Below are 12,999 nucleotides of genomic sequence, written 5' to 3'. Positions count from 1 at the left end.
CGCCGGCGGAGTCGCGGGAGGACGAGGGCGGCGGCGCGGGGTGCGGGGCGGATTCGTCGGGTGGCGGCGCGGACACGTCCGTCGGCGGCGGGGAAGGTGTCCGGCCGCGGAGAGGGGAATTGCTAGGGTTTCATTTGCGCGAGAATTCCGGGAGAGACACATATTTATAGGTAGAGGGAGCTAGGAGACTCCAAATGGAGTGCGGTTTTCGCCCACACGATCGTGATCGAACGACCGAGAGCATGGAGGGGACTTAGATGGGTTATTGGGCTGTTTGGAGGGTTTTTTTGCTGCAACACACAAAAGGACTTTGCGGTTACCCGGTTAACCGTTGGAGCATCAAACGACCTCCGAATGGAACGAAACTTGACCGGTGGTCTACCGGTGGTGTACCAAGGCCACTTGGCAAGACTCGGTCCATTCCGAGAACGTTTAACACCCGCTCACGAAAAGAAACAAAAGGGGTGCGCCGGTGCACGTGGGAGTGTCGGATTGCAAAACGGACAACGGGGAAAATGCTCGGATGCATGAGACGAACACGTATGCAAATGAGATGCACAAGATGACATGATATGGGATGCATGACATGAACAAAATGCAAAACGAAAGATAAAACCCAACCACGGAGGGAATATCATAACACATAGCCGAAAATGGCAAGAGTTGGAGTTACAAATATGGAAAGTTACATCCGGGGTGTTACACCCCTCCCCACATATATATAGGTGGGAGGGGGAGGAGAGGTAGCCAGGGGCGCCCTAGGATTGGCCGCCGCCCACTAGAGGCCCTGCCTTGCCCTGCGCCCCCATTTCCATGTATGCATGAAGGGGAAGGAAAGAGGGGGGGGTGAGGGAAGGAAGTGGGAATCCTAATCCACACTTTCCTTTCCCTTCCCCTCTTTTCTTCTCCTCCTTGTATAGACTTATATGGTGCACCAACCCCTTGTCGGCTGGTGTGTTCCTTCACAAGGCCCATATGGCCCATAGGATTGCCGGGGTTACCCGGAAGACCTTCCGGTGACCCGATAAGTACCTGATACCCTCCGGAACACTTCCAATGTTCGAATACCATCGTACTATATATCAATCTTTACCTGTCGCCCATTTCGATACTCCTCATCATGTTCGTGATCTCATCCGGGACTCCGAACAACATTCGGTTAGCAAATCACATAACTCATATAATACTAAATCGTCATCGAACGTTAAGCGTGCGGACCTTACCGGTTCGAGAACTATGTAGACATGACCGAGACACCTCTCCGGTCAATAACCAATAGCGGAACCTCGATGCTCATATTGGCTCCTACATATTCTACGAAGATCTTTATCGGTCGAACCGTTATGACAACATACGTTATTCCCTTTGTCAATCGGTATGTTACTTGCCCGAGATTCGATCGTCGGTATCTACATACCTAGTTCAATCTCGTTACCGACAAGTCTCTTTACTCATTCCGTAATACATCATCTTATAACTAACTCATTAGTCACTTTGCTTGCAAGGCTTCTTATGATGTGCATTACCGAGAGGGCCCAGAGATACCTCTCCGATACTCGAAGTGTGAATAATCCTAATCTCGATCTATGCCAACCCAACAAACACCTTGGGAGATACCTGTAGAGCATCTTTATAATCACCCAGTTATGTTGTGACGTTTGATAGCACACAAGGTATTCCTCCGGTATCCGGGAGTTGCATAATCTCATAGTTGAAGGAATATGTGTTTGACATGAAGAAAGCAATAGCAAAAAAACTGAATGGTCAATATGCTAAGCTAACAGATGGGTCTTGTCCATCACATCATTCTCCTAATGATGTGATCCCGTTCATCAAATGACAACACATGTCTATGGTTAGGAAACTTAACCATCTTTGATTAACGAGCTAATCTAGTAGAGGCTTACTAGGGACACGGTGTTTTGCCTGTGTATCCACACATGTATCAAGTTTCCGGTTAATACAATTCTAGCATGAATAATAAACATTTATCATGATATAAGAAATATAAAATAACAACTTTATTATTGCCTCATTTTACCTCGTCTCCTCCACTTCTTCTTCTTCGTCGCGAAACCCTTTGCGACTAGAGCTCCGCTGCGCCCGTCGTCCTTCGCCAGCCGCCTCACTTGGGACTGCAACGCCGCTCCGCCATCACCGAAGTTCAGCAGCGCTTCTCCGCTCTCGGCAGCTACAGCCAGGTACCCAAATCTCCTTTCCTTAGATTCACATTACCTAGTCGGAGTTCGTCGGTGTTGATCCATTCTTTACTATGATATCCTAAGTAGATGTTGTATTCGATCTGAGATGGCCACAAAAACACCGCGGCAATAGTTTTTGACATCAGTCTTGCATCTGAGTAGTCTGTTCCTTCTAGAATTCGTGCATAGTTCATCAATTGCTTCCGTCACCACCTTTATGTTTAGCAATTATTTTTCTTTTTGAACAGCCCGTAGATCTATAATGGTAGCTGTTCTAGACTGAAACTTTTTTGTTCCATCCTTAGCAATAATTCAGCAATCCCGAACGTAGCTAACCCGCCTTTGTATCTTAGGCGGCTTACCAGCATATTGTAACTCGTCAAGTTTCAGGAGCTGTATCTGTAGCTAAATCGATTCACTGCTTAGGGCAACTTAACATTATGTTGTCTTATTCATATGACTGTGATGACGGGTCATAAATTCTCAAATAACCAGCTGTTGGGGATATAACTACTGGGTATAACCCACCCAGAGGGGCCGGGTCATACCACTGGCGATTTATAAATGAAGATGGCAGGTCATGACAAGCCTATTGACGGCCCAAGACCCAGAGGCGGCTTGAGGCCCAAGAGGACGAACCGCCATATGTATAATTTGTATTGTAAGGCAAGCTTGGAGAGTCACCGAGCCGGACACATTGTGTATGAGCCGGCTGGGACTCTGTAAGCCGCCGGGCATCAACCTGTGTATATAAAAGGGTGACCCGGCGGCGGGTTAAGGATAAGAAACAAGAGACCGAGAACTAGGTCAAGAGTATTCTCTCCCTGGTAATCGAAAACCAAGCAATACAATCCCAAACTGGAGTAGGCCTTTACCTCCACCGCGAGGGGCTGAACCAGTATAAACTCTCTGTGTCCTTTGTCCCGATTAACCCCTTTAAGCTAACCTAGTTGCAATGGCTCCATGACTATGTCCTTTCGCTAGGACATCTGCCGTGTTAAATCCACGACAGTTGGCGCCCACCGTGGGGCCAGCGCATGGTGGTTTCGATTTCTTAAAGGGCAATGTTACCTCTTGAGCACTACGTTGGTTTTCCCTTGAAGAAGAAAGGGTGATGCAGCAAAGTAGGGTAAGTATTTCCCTCAGTTTTTGAGAACCAAGGTATCAATCTAGTAGGAGACCACGCTCAAGTCCCACACACCTACACAAACAAATAAGAACCTTGCAACCAACGCGATAAAGGGGTTCTCAATCCCTTCACGGCCACTTGCAAAAGTGAGATCTGATAGAGATGATAAGATAATATTTTTGGTATTTTTATGATAAAGAGTAAAAGTAAAGAAAGCAAAATAAATAGCGATAGAAATAGCTAGTTGACGGAAGATTAATATGATGGAGAATAGACCCGGGGGCCATAGGTTTCACTAGTTGCTTCTCTCAAGATATCATAAGTATTACGGTGGGTAAACTAATTACTGTCGAGCAATTGATAGAATTGAGCATAGTTATGAGAATATCTAGGTATGATCATGTATATAGGCATCACGTCCGTGACAAGTTGACCGACTCCTGCCTGCATCTACTACTATTACTCCACACATCAAGCGCTATCCAGCATGCATCTAGAGTATTAAGTTCATAAGAACGGAGTAACGCTTTAAGCAAGATGACATGATGTAGAGGGATAAACTCATGCAATATGATATAAACCCCATCTTTTTATCCTCGATGGCAACAATACAGTATGTGTCGTTTCCCCTACTGTCACTGGGATCGAGCACCGCAAGATTGAACCCAAAGCTAAGCACTTCTCCCATTGCAAGAAAGATCAATCTAGTAGGCCAAACCAAACCGATAATTCAAAGAGACTTGCAAAGATAACCAATCATACATAAAAGAATTCAGAGGAGATTCAAATATTGTTCATAGATAATCTTGATCATAAACCCACAATTCATCGGATCTCGACAAACACACCGCAAAAAGAAGAGTTACATCAAATAGATCTCCAAGAGAATCGAGGAGAACTTTGTATTGAGATCCAAAGAGAGAGAGGAAGCCATCTAGCTAATAACTATGGACCCGAAGGTCTGAGGTAAACTACTCACACATCATCGGAGAGGCTATGGTGTTGATGTAGAAGCCCTCCGTGATCAATGCCCCCTCCGGCGGAGCGCCGGAAAAGGCCCCAAGATGGGATCTCACGGGTGCAGAAGGTTGCGGCAGTGGAAATAGGGTTTAGGCTCCGTATATGATGTTTCCAGGGTATATGAGTATATATAGGCGAAAGAGGTCGGTCAGGAGAGCTACGAGGGGCCCACGAGGGTGGAGGGTGCGCCCAGGGGGGTAGGCGCGCCCCATGCCTCGTGGCCTCCTCGTTGATTGCTTGACGTCCACTCCAAGTCCTTTGGATCACGTTTGTTCTGAAAATCACGTTCCCGAAGGTTTCATTCCGTTTGGACTCCGTTTGATATCCTTTTCCTTCGAAACACTGAAATAGGCAAAAAAACAGCAATTCGGGTTGGGCCTCCGGTTAATAGGTTAGTCCCAAAAATAATATAAAAGTGTATAATAAAGCCCATTAAACATCCAAAACAGAATATATAATAGCATGGAACAATCAAAAATTATAGATACGTTGGAGACGTATCAGGCAACTTCGCCGGGATCAAGGGATACGCTATCGGCCGGATGACCAAGAGTCATCGCGGCAAGCTCTACATCGACAATGCAGGCTAGGGCCCCGAGGCTGGCTCAATTGAGTACGGGTACCGGGTCCCCTTCGGTGGAATCCACGTCTTCATCGGAAATATCGGCGAATCGGGCCCTGAGCCGGACACCTGCACCGACATCATCGAGACGGCTCAGCGTGCACGACCCGCCATGGTTCAAGCCGCTGTAAAGCATGCCTTTGTTGGTTTCGTCCATGGGGCGGGCTTTGAGGAAGGATTTGTGTCTCGTGATAAAACGTCCATCTACTCGGATGGTGAATCGCCAACCGGTGAGACCAATTCAATGTATCAACTGCAGGACGGCCGGCATGGGGGCTATTCCAATGGCGACAGTATTTCGAACCCCTTTGGGCTGCCGAACAGGGTTGCAGTCTTCATGTCCGATACACAGCCGGCGCTCGGCTCAACAACCGCCGCGGCTATGACCTCCAGCTCAACGGCTGCGGCAACGACTGGTACTAGCGGCTCTACGCGCCCACCGGCTCAGATTCTGACAGAGTTGTCGGAGGCTTTAGCGACTTTGATGGGGGTGGAGGTGACCTCGGACACTCAAGAACAACATAAGGTGGATGTTGAGAGGTTACGAGATGAGATAGCTCAAGCCAAGGAAGAGTTGGCGGCTGAGAATGCTAGGATGGCCACGGAGCATGCTGCTTTGGACGCTCAGGCACAACGGATTCAGGCAGACTCTTTCCGGCTCACCTTGGATCAAAACGCTTCAAATGCCATCATGAGAAGGAGGCACCAGAGTCGTTTACCTCCAGTTTACGATGCGAGAAACCTCTTCAACACGCCTGGGGCAGGGACCAGTGACCCGCCTGTGGTGAACCGGGCGGTTGAGGCGCCTGTGAGCGGAGCGCTGGTTCAGCCGCGTACTATGGACCCACCTCGTTTGGATATGACTCCGCCTCAGCATGTTCCGACACCGCCGGGTCATTATTCTAACCCTCTGGATAATATGATTACTGCGGCGACATGATTGGCGGCTCTCCTGGTTGAAGGCGAGTCTCCAGCTGCGATAGAGACGCGGAGGGCCAGAGAACTTCTTCAGACAGCAGTGGCTCAACAGGCGGCTTATTCGTATAGTCGTGAGCAGATTCACTCAACCCCTCGTCCAAGCCGGAGTTATGGTAGACATAATGATTCGCCAGCAGTTTCAAGCAGTGAGCAGCACCATAAGCAGCCTCGTAGGCATGACCCGGCGCACGGTAGTGTCGATGCTCAACTTTGGTGGACCAGGGCAGGGCGCGTCGAGAGGCTGAACTGGCGGCTCAACAGCAATCCTCGGTTTATCCGTCAGCATCGGTGGAGGCAGGAGTGACCTCTAGAACCTTGCGTGTGCCATGTTTAGTGTCGGCTCTGCGCAATGAGCGTTTGCCTAAGGACTTCAAGGGCCCTCGTAAGGTACCTAATTACACAGCAGATCAGCCCCCTGAGGCTTGGATTGAGAGCTATGAGATGGCTATGGAGAAGTTGGATGTTAGCGATGCTGCATGCGCTAAGTATTTCACCATGATGTTGGATGGGCCGGCTCGTACTTGGTTGAAAGGACTGTCTGCTAACTCCATTAGGTCATGGCGGAGCTGAAAACGTGTTTTATCCAAAAATTGAAAGACGCATTGTCGGGTGGTAGGTGCGACATATGCCAACGGGTGGCTTATCATTGTGGGAGCCAGTAAGACATCGCCGGTGCCTGGAAACGAGATAAGGCGAAGACATGCACGCCGACAGATCTTACCCAGGTTCGGGGCTCTCCGTGGAGATAACACCCCTAGTCCTGCTCTGCGGGGTCTCCGCATGATCACTAGATCAATACAAGTAGATACAAGTGCTCCTTGAGCTGTCTGGCTAGAGGAAGAGAAAGGGCAAGGCTAGCTCTCCTTTTTTCTCTATGTGGTGTGTGAAACTCTATGAGATCAACCCTTTGCATGGGTGTCCCGTGGGGTTTATATAGGCCTACCCCCAGGGGTACAATGGTAATCCGGCTGGGCGCGGGTCCCAGCCGTCAGTGTCTATGTTCGCCGGCTTCTCCGCCGGTCATTGGGGCCCGCCGACTGGTGGGCCCCGCCGGCTGCCGGCTTATTGGCCGGCACGCCGACCCCACCGCTTGGGGGCCTTGTCGGCGGCTAGTTACTGTTGCCTCGCCTCTGATGATGAGGGCTTTGTCGAGGTAAGCGTGGCTACAGTGTCGTCGCCTTGCGAGCTCTCACTGTAGCCTTACCTTGTCTTGTCTCCTTAATGGGGCGCATGCTTCGAGGGAGGGAGGCAGCCGGCTATTGGGAGCCGGCCACGTCCCTGGCCGACTAGAGGAGGCCGGGCCGTCTTCAGATGTCTCTCTGGCAAAGGGGCCCGCCGCCCACGGGCCGTACTGGCACCTGTCGTGGGTGACATCGAGGCCAACATGGCTACAGTGCCGCGCCGAACGGGGATGGCTGGCCCGTACGGCGCCCTGTGGCCATGCTTGTTCCGGGATTCGGGGGTAGTGGGTTGTACTGTGGCCACACCCCATCGTACCGCTGCTATGTGGGTACAGTCTTGGTGGGTGCAGTCTTGGCCGGCTTCTGGGAGCCGACTTTCTTCGTGGCCGGCTTTTGGGAGTCGGTCTTCTTGGGGCTGGCTTCCTGGAGTCGGCCATCTCGTATCTTTCTTGGAGGAGGTTTCTAGGGCCGGGTCGCCTTCTGGGAGTCGGCCCTGGGATAGCCGGCCGGGGGAAGGCAGCCCTATGCTTTGTATGCTTGAAGGCCTGAACGGCCTGATAATTTTCATAGAGCTAGGGGGAGTCGGTTAGGCTACCCGTGGCCATTTACTCCGACAGTAGTCCCCGAAGCTGGTTGGGCTTCGAGGCTAAGTGGAGGTCGAGAAGATCGGTCAGCTTCTTATCTCGACGAGCCAGCAGCTGGGAGCCGGCTTCGGTTGGGCGCGTCGCCTTGGCGAAATTTTTAAAGTCGGAAGGCGGGAGTCTGTTGGCGCGTGCGCCGGGCTGCGGGCCGGCCGCTCGCCGCCTGTGAACCATGTGGCGTCCCCTGGCTGAAGAGAGCCTGCCAACCAACGCGCGCGACAAGATGTCGCCGCAGGCCAAGGGCCCACCACTCCTACGCCTAGGCCCAGGCGTGGATTCTTTGCGGCCCAAAGCCGTCCGCACGTCTTCCGGCGATGGTTTCCGCACGCCATTAGGGCGCAATAATCGCGGGACGTGGGGGAGTGGGCGCAGTTAATCCCACGTTCCTCCCCACGCCTCGCCTCCTCGGCTTCGCCGCACGAGGCTATAAGTAGGGGGAGGAGGGGAAGCGGCAGACGTTCGCACGCTCCTCTCCCCTCCGCCATCTTCTCCCTCCTGCTTTCCCACGCAGTAGCGCCTCGCCGCCGCGCCGTCCCACCATTCTTCACTCCGCCCCGCAGCTCTGCCGCTGCAGGGCCGTGCTTTCTCTACCGCCGCACTCTTCCTCGCTAGCTTCTCGCCACCATGCAGTATGGCGGGGACTGGGATGGCTCCAACGTCCACATGGACCACATCGAGTTCCTCTGCAAGACGCGGCGGTTGCCCGGCGCGGACCAAGTGCGGGTCCGTCTCGCGCCTGCGAAGGAGATCACGCTGGAGCCGGAGGAAGGCGAGTGGGTAGTCTTCCGCTCGCATTTCCTGCGCGGCATTGGCTTGCCAGTGAGCGCTTTCTTCCGCTCCTTCCTCGACTTCTATCAACTCCAGCCGCACCACCTCACTCCAAACACGGTGGTGCTGCTGTCCGCCTTCGTCACCTTGTGCGAAGGCTTCCTTGGCGTTCTCCCCACCCTCGAGCTCTGGGGGGAGTTCTTCCAATCTAACCTGGGCACCCGCATGCAGGGCGTGCCGGCCCAGAGCGGCGCCTTCGTCGCGATGCGGAGGCCGGCGGCCGACAACCCCTTCCCCGTCATCACGTTAATCCAGTCAGTGAAGCGCTGGCAGAAGTCCTATTTCTACGTGAAGAACGTCGCCCCGCAAGGCGACTACGTCAACTTGCTGGCTTACGTAGCCGGCCTGCCGGCTGGGAGGCGGCCCCACTGGTCCTATCGGGTCGCGTCGCTGACGCCGGCTGGAGCCGCGGCCGTCGCCCGACTGCGGGTGATGATCCAGTCGGAGGGCCTGACTGGGTCCGACTTGCTAGCCGCCTTCGTCGTGCGCCGGGTGCTTCCGCTTCAGAGCCGCCCTCACCTGATCTGTCAGATGAGCGGCTAGCTCGATCCGAGCTGGATGTGCACCAAGGACATGCCGCATGACGAGGTGGCGCACATGGTGAATTACCTTGCGAACTGCAAGCTCTCCGCAGAGTGGCGGTTTGGCAAGGAGCCATATTCCCGTGCGCATCCTCCGCCCACGGTATGTTTTCTCTTTCCTCTTCTTTTCTTAGTTTTGTTGCCGAATTCCTTCTGGCCGTCTCTGACCAGTCGGCACGCCTTCGCAGAGCTCTCTCCTTCGACCTGCAGCCGGGTCGGAGACGGAGCGCCGATTCCTCCCCGACCGGGGCGGAGCATGACCTGGAGGACCACGACTTGGGGGCGGCGGGCATGGAGGACAACACCGAGGCGGGTGGCGGCGATGCCGGCGGCGAAGCAGGCGGCTCCGGTCTTGGAGCCAGCTTTGATGACTGGCCGGATGACGACGAGGCAGAAGTCGTCCCACGATGCCAGCCGGCGTCTGGCCACGGTGCGGGTTCCTCCGCCGTGCCGCCTGCTCGGGGCGGCGGGCAGAAGCATCGTGCCGCGTCGGGCTTGTTCGGCAGCCGGCCGAAGAAGCCCAAGGGCGGGGCGGCGGCGACCAGGCGGGATGAGGCGGCCGCGAAGGCGGCCCGCTTCCGCAAGGTGGTGAAGCAGCCGCAGACAGTGTCGGCGTAAGCGTATACTCCTTTGTACATTCTTTCTTCTTTTCTTTGGTAGTTTCTGAATCCTTGTCCTTTCTCAAAAAATCAGGCTCCACTGTCGCTCGAGCGGGTTGCTGCCGCCTCCGTCGTTGGATCGCCGGGAGGATCCGGGAGCACCCGCCGCGTGGACCCCCGTGCCGAGCTTCAGGCGGCGACGGAGCGAAACGCGTGGGAGGCGCGGGAGGCGGAGGATTTGAGGGCGGCTACCGCCAAGGCGGCACAGGAGGAGGAGCCGGCGAAGGCGCACGCCGACGCAGCGGCCAAGGCCCAAGCGGAGGATGCGGCCGCGGCGATGGCGGAGGGGGCCTTCCACGTCACCCCTTTGCGCGTCGCGGCGCCTGAGGCCCCAGAGCCCCCGCCAGAGGAAGCCGGCGGCGACCAGCCGGGATTGGAGAGGGAGGACGACATCGTCGTCCCGGAGAGGGAGGCGGCACCGGCCCGACCGACTGGGGCGACCCAAGGCGGCCGTCCTAACTTGCCGCCTGCGCAATCGGCCGGGGGCGAGCCGGCCGCGAAGACGGATCTGGTGATCCAGTCGCCCTCGCGCCAGCGCACGGGGAAGGCCGCGTCGGAGCCGCAGAAGGCCGCGGGCTCCAGCTCGTTGGCCCTGGACATGGAGGCGGCCAGCGCCAGCTCGGGGTGGATGCCGGGTGGAGGGACGGATGTGGTGAACGTGGCAGCACAGGACGTCCGAAACCGGCTTCAGGACCAGGCTGCGGCGCTGAGGAAATATAATGACGAGTTCCTTGCGACGAGGGCGGCCATTCGGGTTAGTCTTCTTATTTTTGCTTTTTTGATCTTGGTTTCTTCCATGGGGGCGCGTCAGCGCACCCACTGGGTGTAGTCCCCGAGTTCCGAGTCGGCTGCAGAGCAGGCGGCTTGGAACTTCTTAGCGGGCCTTGTTTTGCTATTCTTGTTCTCATTCGCTCCTCTGCCTGACTTGCAGGACTACCACAGCCTCCGCGTGGCTGCCTTCAACTCCCAGGCTCGGGAGCTGACCCAGAAGACTGCTGACCTATCTGAGAGCCGGGGTAAGTGCTTCGTCTTTTATCTCACGTGGGGGCGCGTCAGCGCACCCACTGGGTGTAGTCCCCGAGATTCGGGCCGACTGCTGAGCAGTCGGGTCGGATCTTCCTTGACGACTTCTTCCTTATTGCTTCTTTCTTTTCTGCCATCCCTGCAGCGGCCAACGCCAGTCTGAGGGAACAGCTAGGCGGGGCTCAGGCTGCCCTCCGCGCTAAGGAGGCCGAGTTTGCCGCCTTGGCACAGGAGCGTGACCGCCTGGCCAAGAGGTTGGCCGACCAGGAGAAGAGCCACAAGGCGGCCCTAAAGGCGGTGCAGGACAGCGAAGCCGCCTCCAAGCCGAGTATGAGACAGAGGCGGCCAGCTGGGCCGAAGCGAAGCAGACGCTGATGAACAACTATGGCCAGATCGAAGACTTGGTTGACGGTAGGCCGCCTTCCTCTTCGTCCTTGCTTGCCGTTTAGCTCACTTTTTGACTTGGTGTTTTTCTCTTCTTTCTCTTTCTTCCTTGCGCAGAGTACTTCCCTGGCTACTCTACCGCCGCCAACCAGTTCATCGAGGCCCACCGCAAGGCACGAAGGCAGGCTGGCGCCGAGATCGCGCCAAACGCTCGCCGGTTGCTGGAGGAGCAGCTCTTGGCGATTCAGGCCCGCCTCCAGCCGGTTCATCGCATGCTCCGCCGGCTTCAGCGCGTTGGGGCGCAGGTGTTGGCCGCTCTCTGGCCTGGTGAGGTGATTCCCCGGATCCCCAGTCGGACTGCCGACTGGCTGGAGGTGGCGGTCGGCCGCTTCGAGGCCTGGAAGGCTTCTGCGGCTCGGTCCGGCGCCAGGCGGGCGCTGGAGTTCGCCAAGGCCTGGTATCCCGAGCTGAGTCTGGACCAGCTGGCCACCTGGCGGCAGGAGGCCGACACAGAGCTGGAGCGGGCGTGGCCGTCTATCATCCAGCGGGCTTCGGCGATTGCCGACTACACCGACACCAGCGCCTTCGCTCCTGAGGTGGACGACAACGGCATTGCCCAGCCGGAGGAGTGGTTCGGGCTGAACCCGGCAGACGGCGAGGACTCGGCGGAGGAGATCGACTCCAGCGACGAGGGCGAGGAGGAGGAGGGTGAAGACGCCGCGCCAGATGGTGGAGCGGCCGGTCAGCCTCAGCTTGACCGTGCTGCGCCAGATGGTGGGTGCGCCGCCTGCAGCCGGCGATGATCAAGCCGAGACCCGCCAGCCGGCCACTCCTCCAGCCGGCGGCGCCGTCTCTCCCGACCAGCCCGGCTCCCCTGCTGTGCCCTTAGTCTAGTCTGCTGCCTCTACTTTTCTGTTTCACCATTCTCGGAACAGTGTTTTGTTAAGTTTGCACAATTCCACCCACTGGGGGTGTATTCAAACTATATTGACTGCCGGCCTATTTGGGGCCTTATGTGTAAATATAATTATGCATGCGTTTGGCTTTCCCTTGTTTTTTGCTTTTCATCCTTCTGCTGTTTCCTTTGCCGCCCTCCCTTGGTTGCCGCCTTCCCAGCCGGACAGCTGCTCTGCAATCTGTGGCTGGGGAAGTGCTTGGGAGGGCAAGTACTCTAGCTTTGTTGGATTATAGCGAAGCGATTGGGAGGCCGGCCAGCCGGCTGTTTTGACAGCCGGCAGGCGTGGTTGGAGGCCGTCTTTGCGTTATATAAGTTCGTTAGTCCTTAGCCGTTTTTCGTGTGGGCATCCTTTCTGCCTTTGGCTCTTGCCAGTCGGACAGTCGGTTCTTCGAGCTACGACTCTCAACAAGAGAGGGCTCAGGTGCCGGCACACTACTTGTCTGACTTCAGGTAGAACTTTCAATATAACTTAAGGCGGCCAGTCCCCGGGCCGACTAGTCGAACCCGGTGCCAGACAAAAAATCAAATGTAATAATACATTCATGAGTATGACGCTCGTCATTCTTAGATAAAGGAGGGCAGTCCCCGAGTGCTCCTCGGGGGGCCCGTTTGTCTCATATTTAATAAAAATGGTAGCATGGTACATACTGCTTTCAACTGTAAAATCTTCTCAGGAGGTTCGCGTTCCATGGTCGCTCTGACTCCTTGCCGGAATCATCCCTCTTGCGTGGTCTTGGTTTTTGTGCGTCGATCAGGTAGTAGGAGTCATTGCCTAGTGCCTTGCTGATGATGAA

The sequence above is a fragment of the Triticum aestivum genome, chromosome 5D (assembly GCF_018294505.1).
Source record: "Triticum aestivum cultivar Chinese Spring chromosome 5D, IWGSC CS RefSeq v2.1, whole genome shotgun sequence".
Lineage (NCBI taxonomy): Eukaryota > Viridiplantae > Streptophyta > Magnoliopsida > Poales > Poaceae > Triticum > Triticum aestivum.
Note: the sequence above shows the minus strand (reverse complement) of the source record.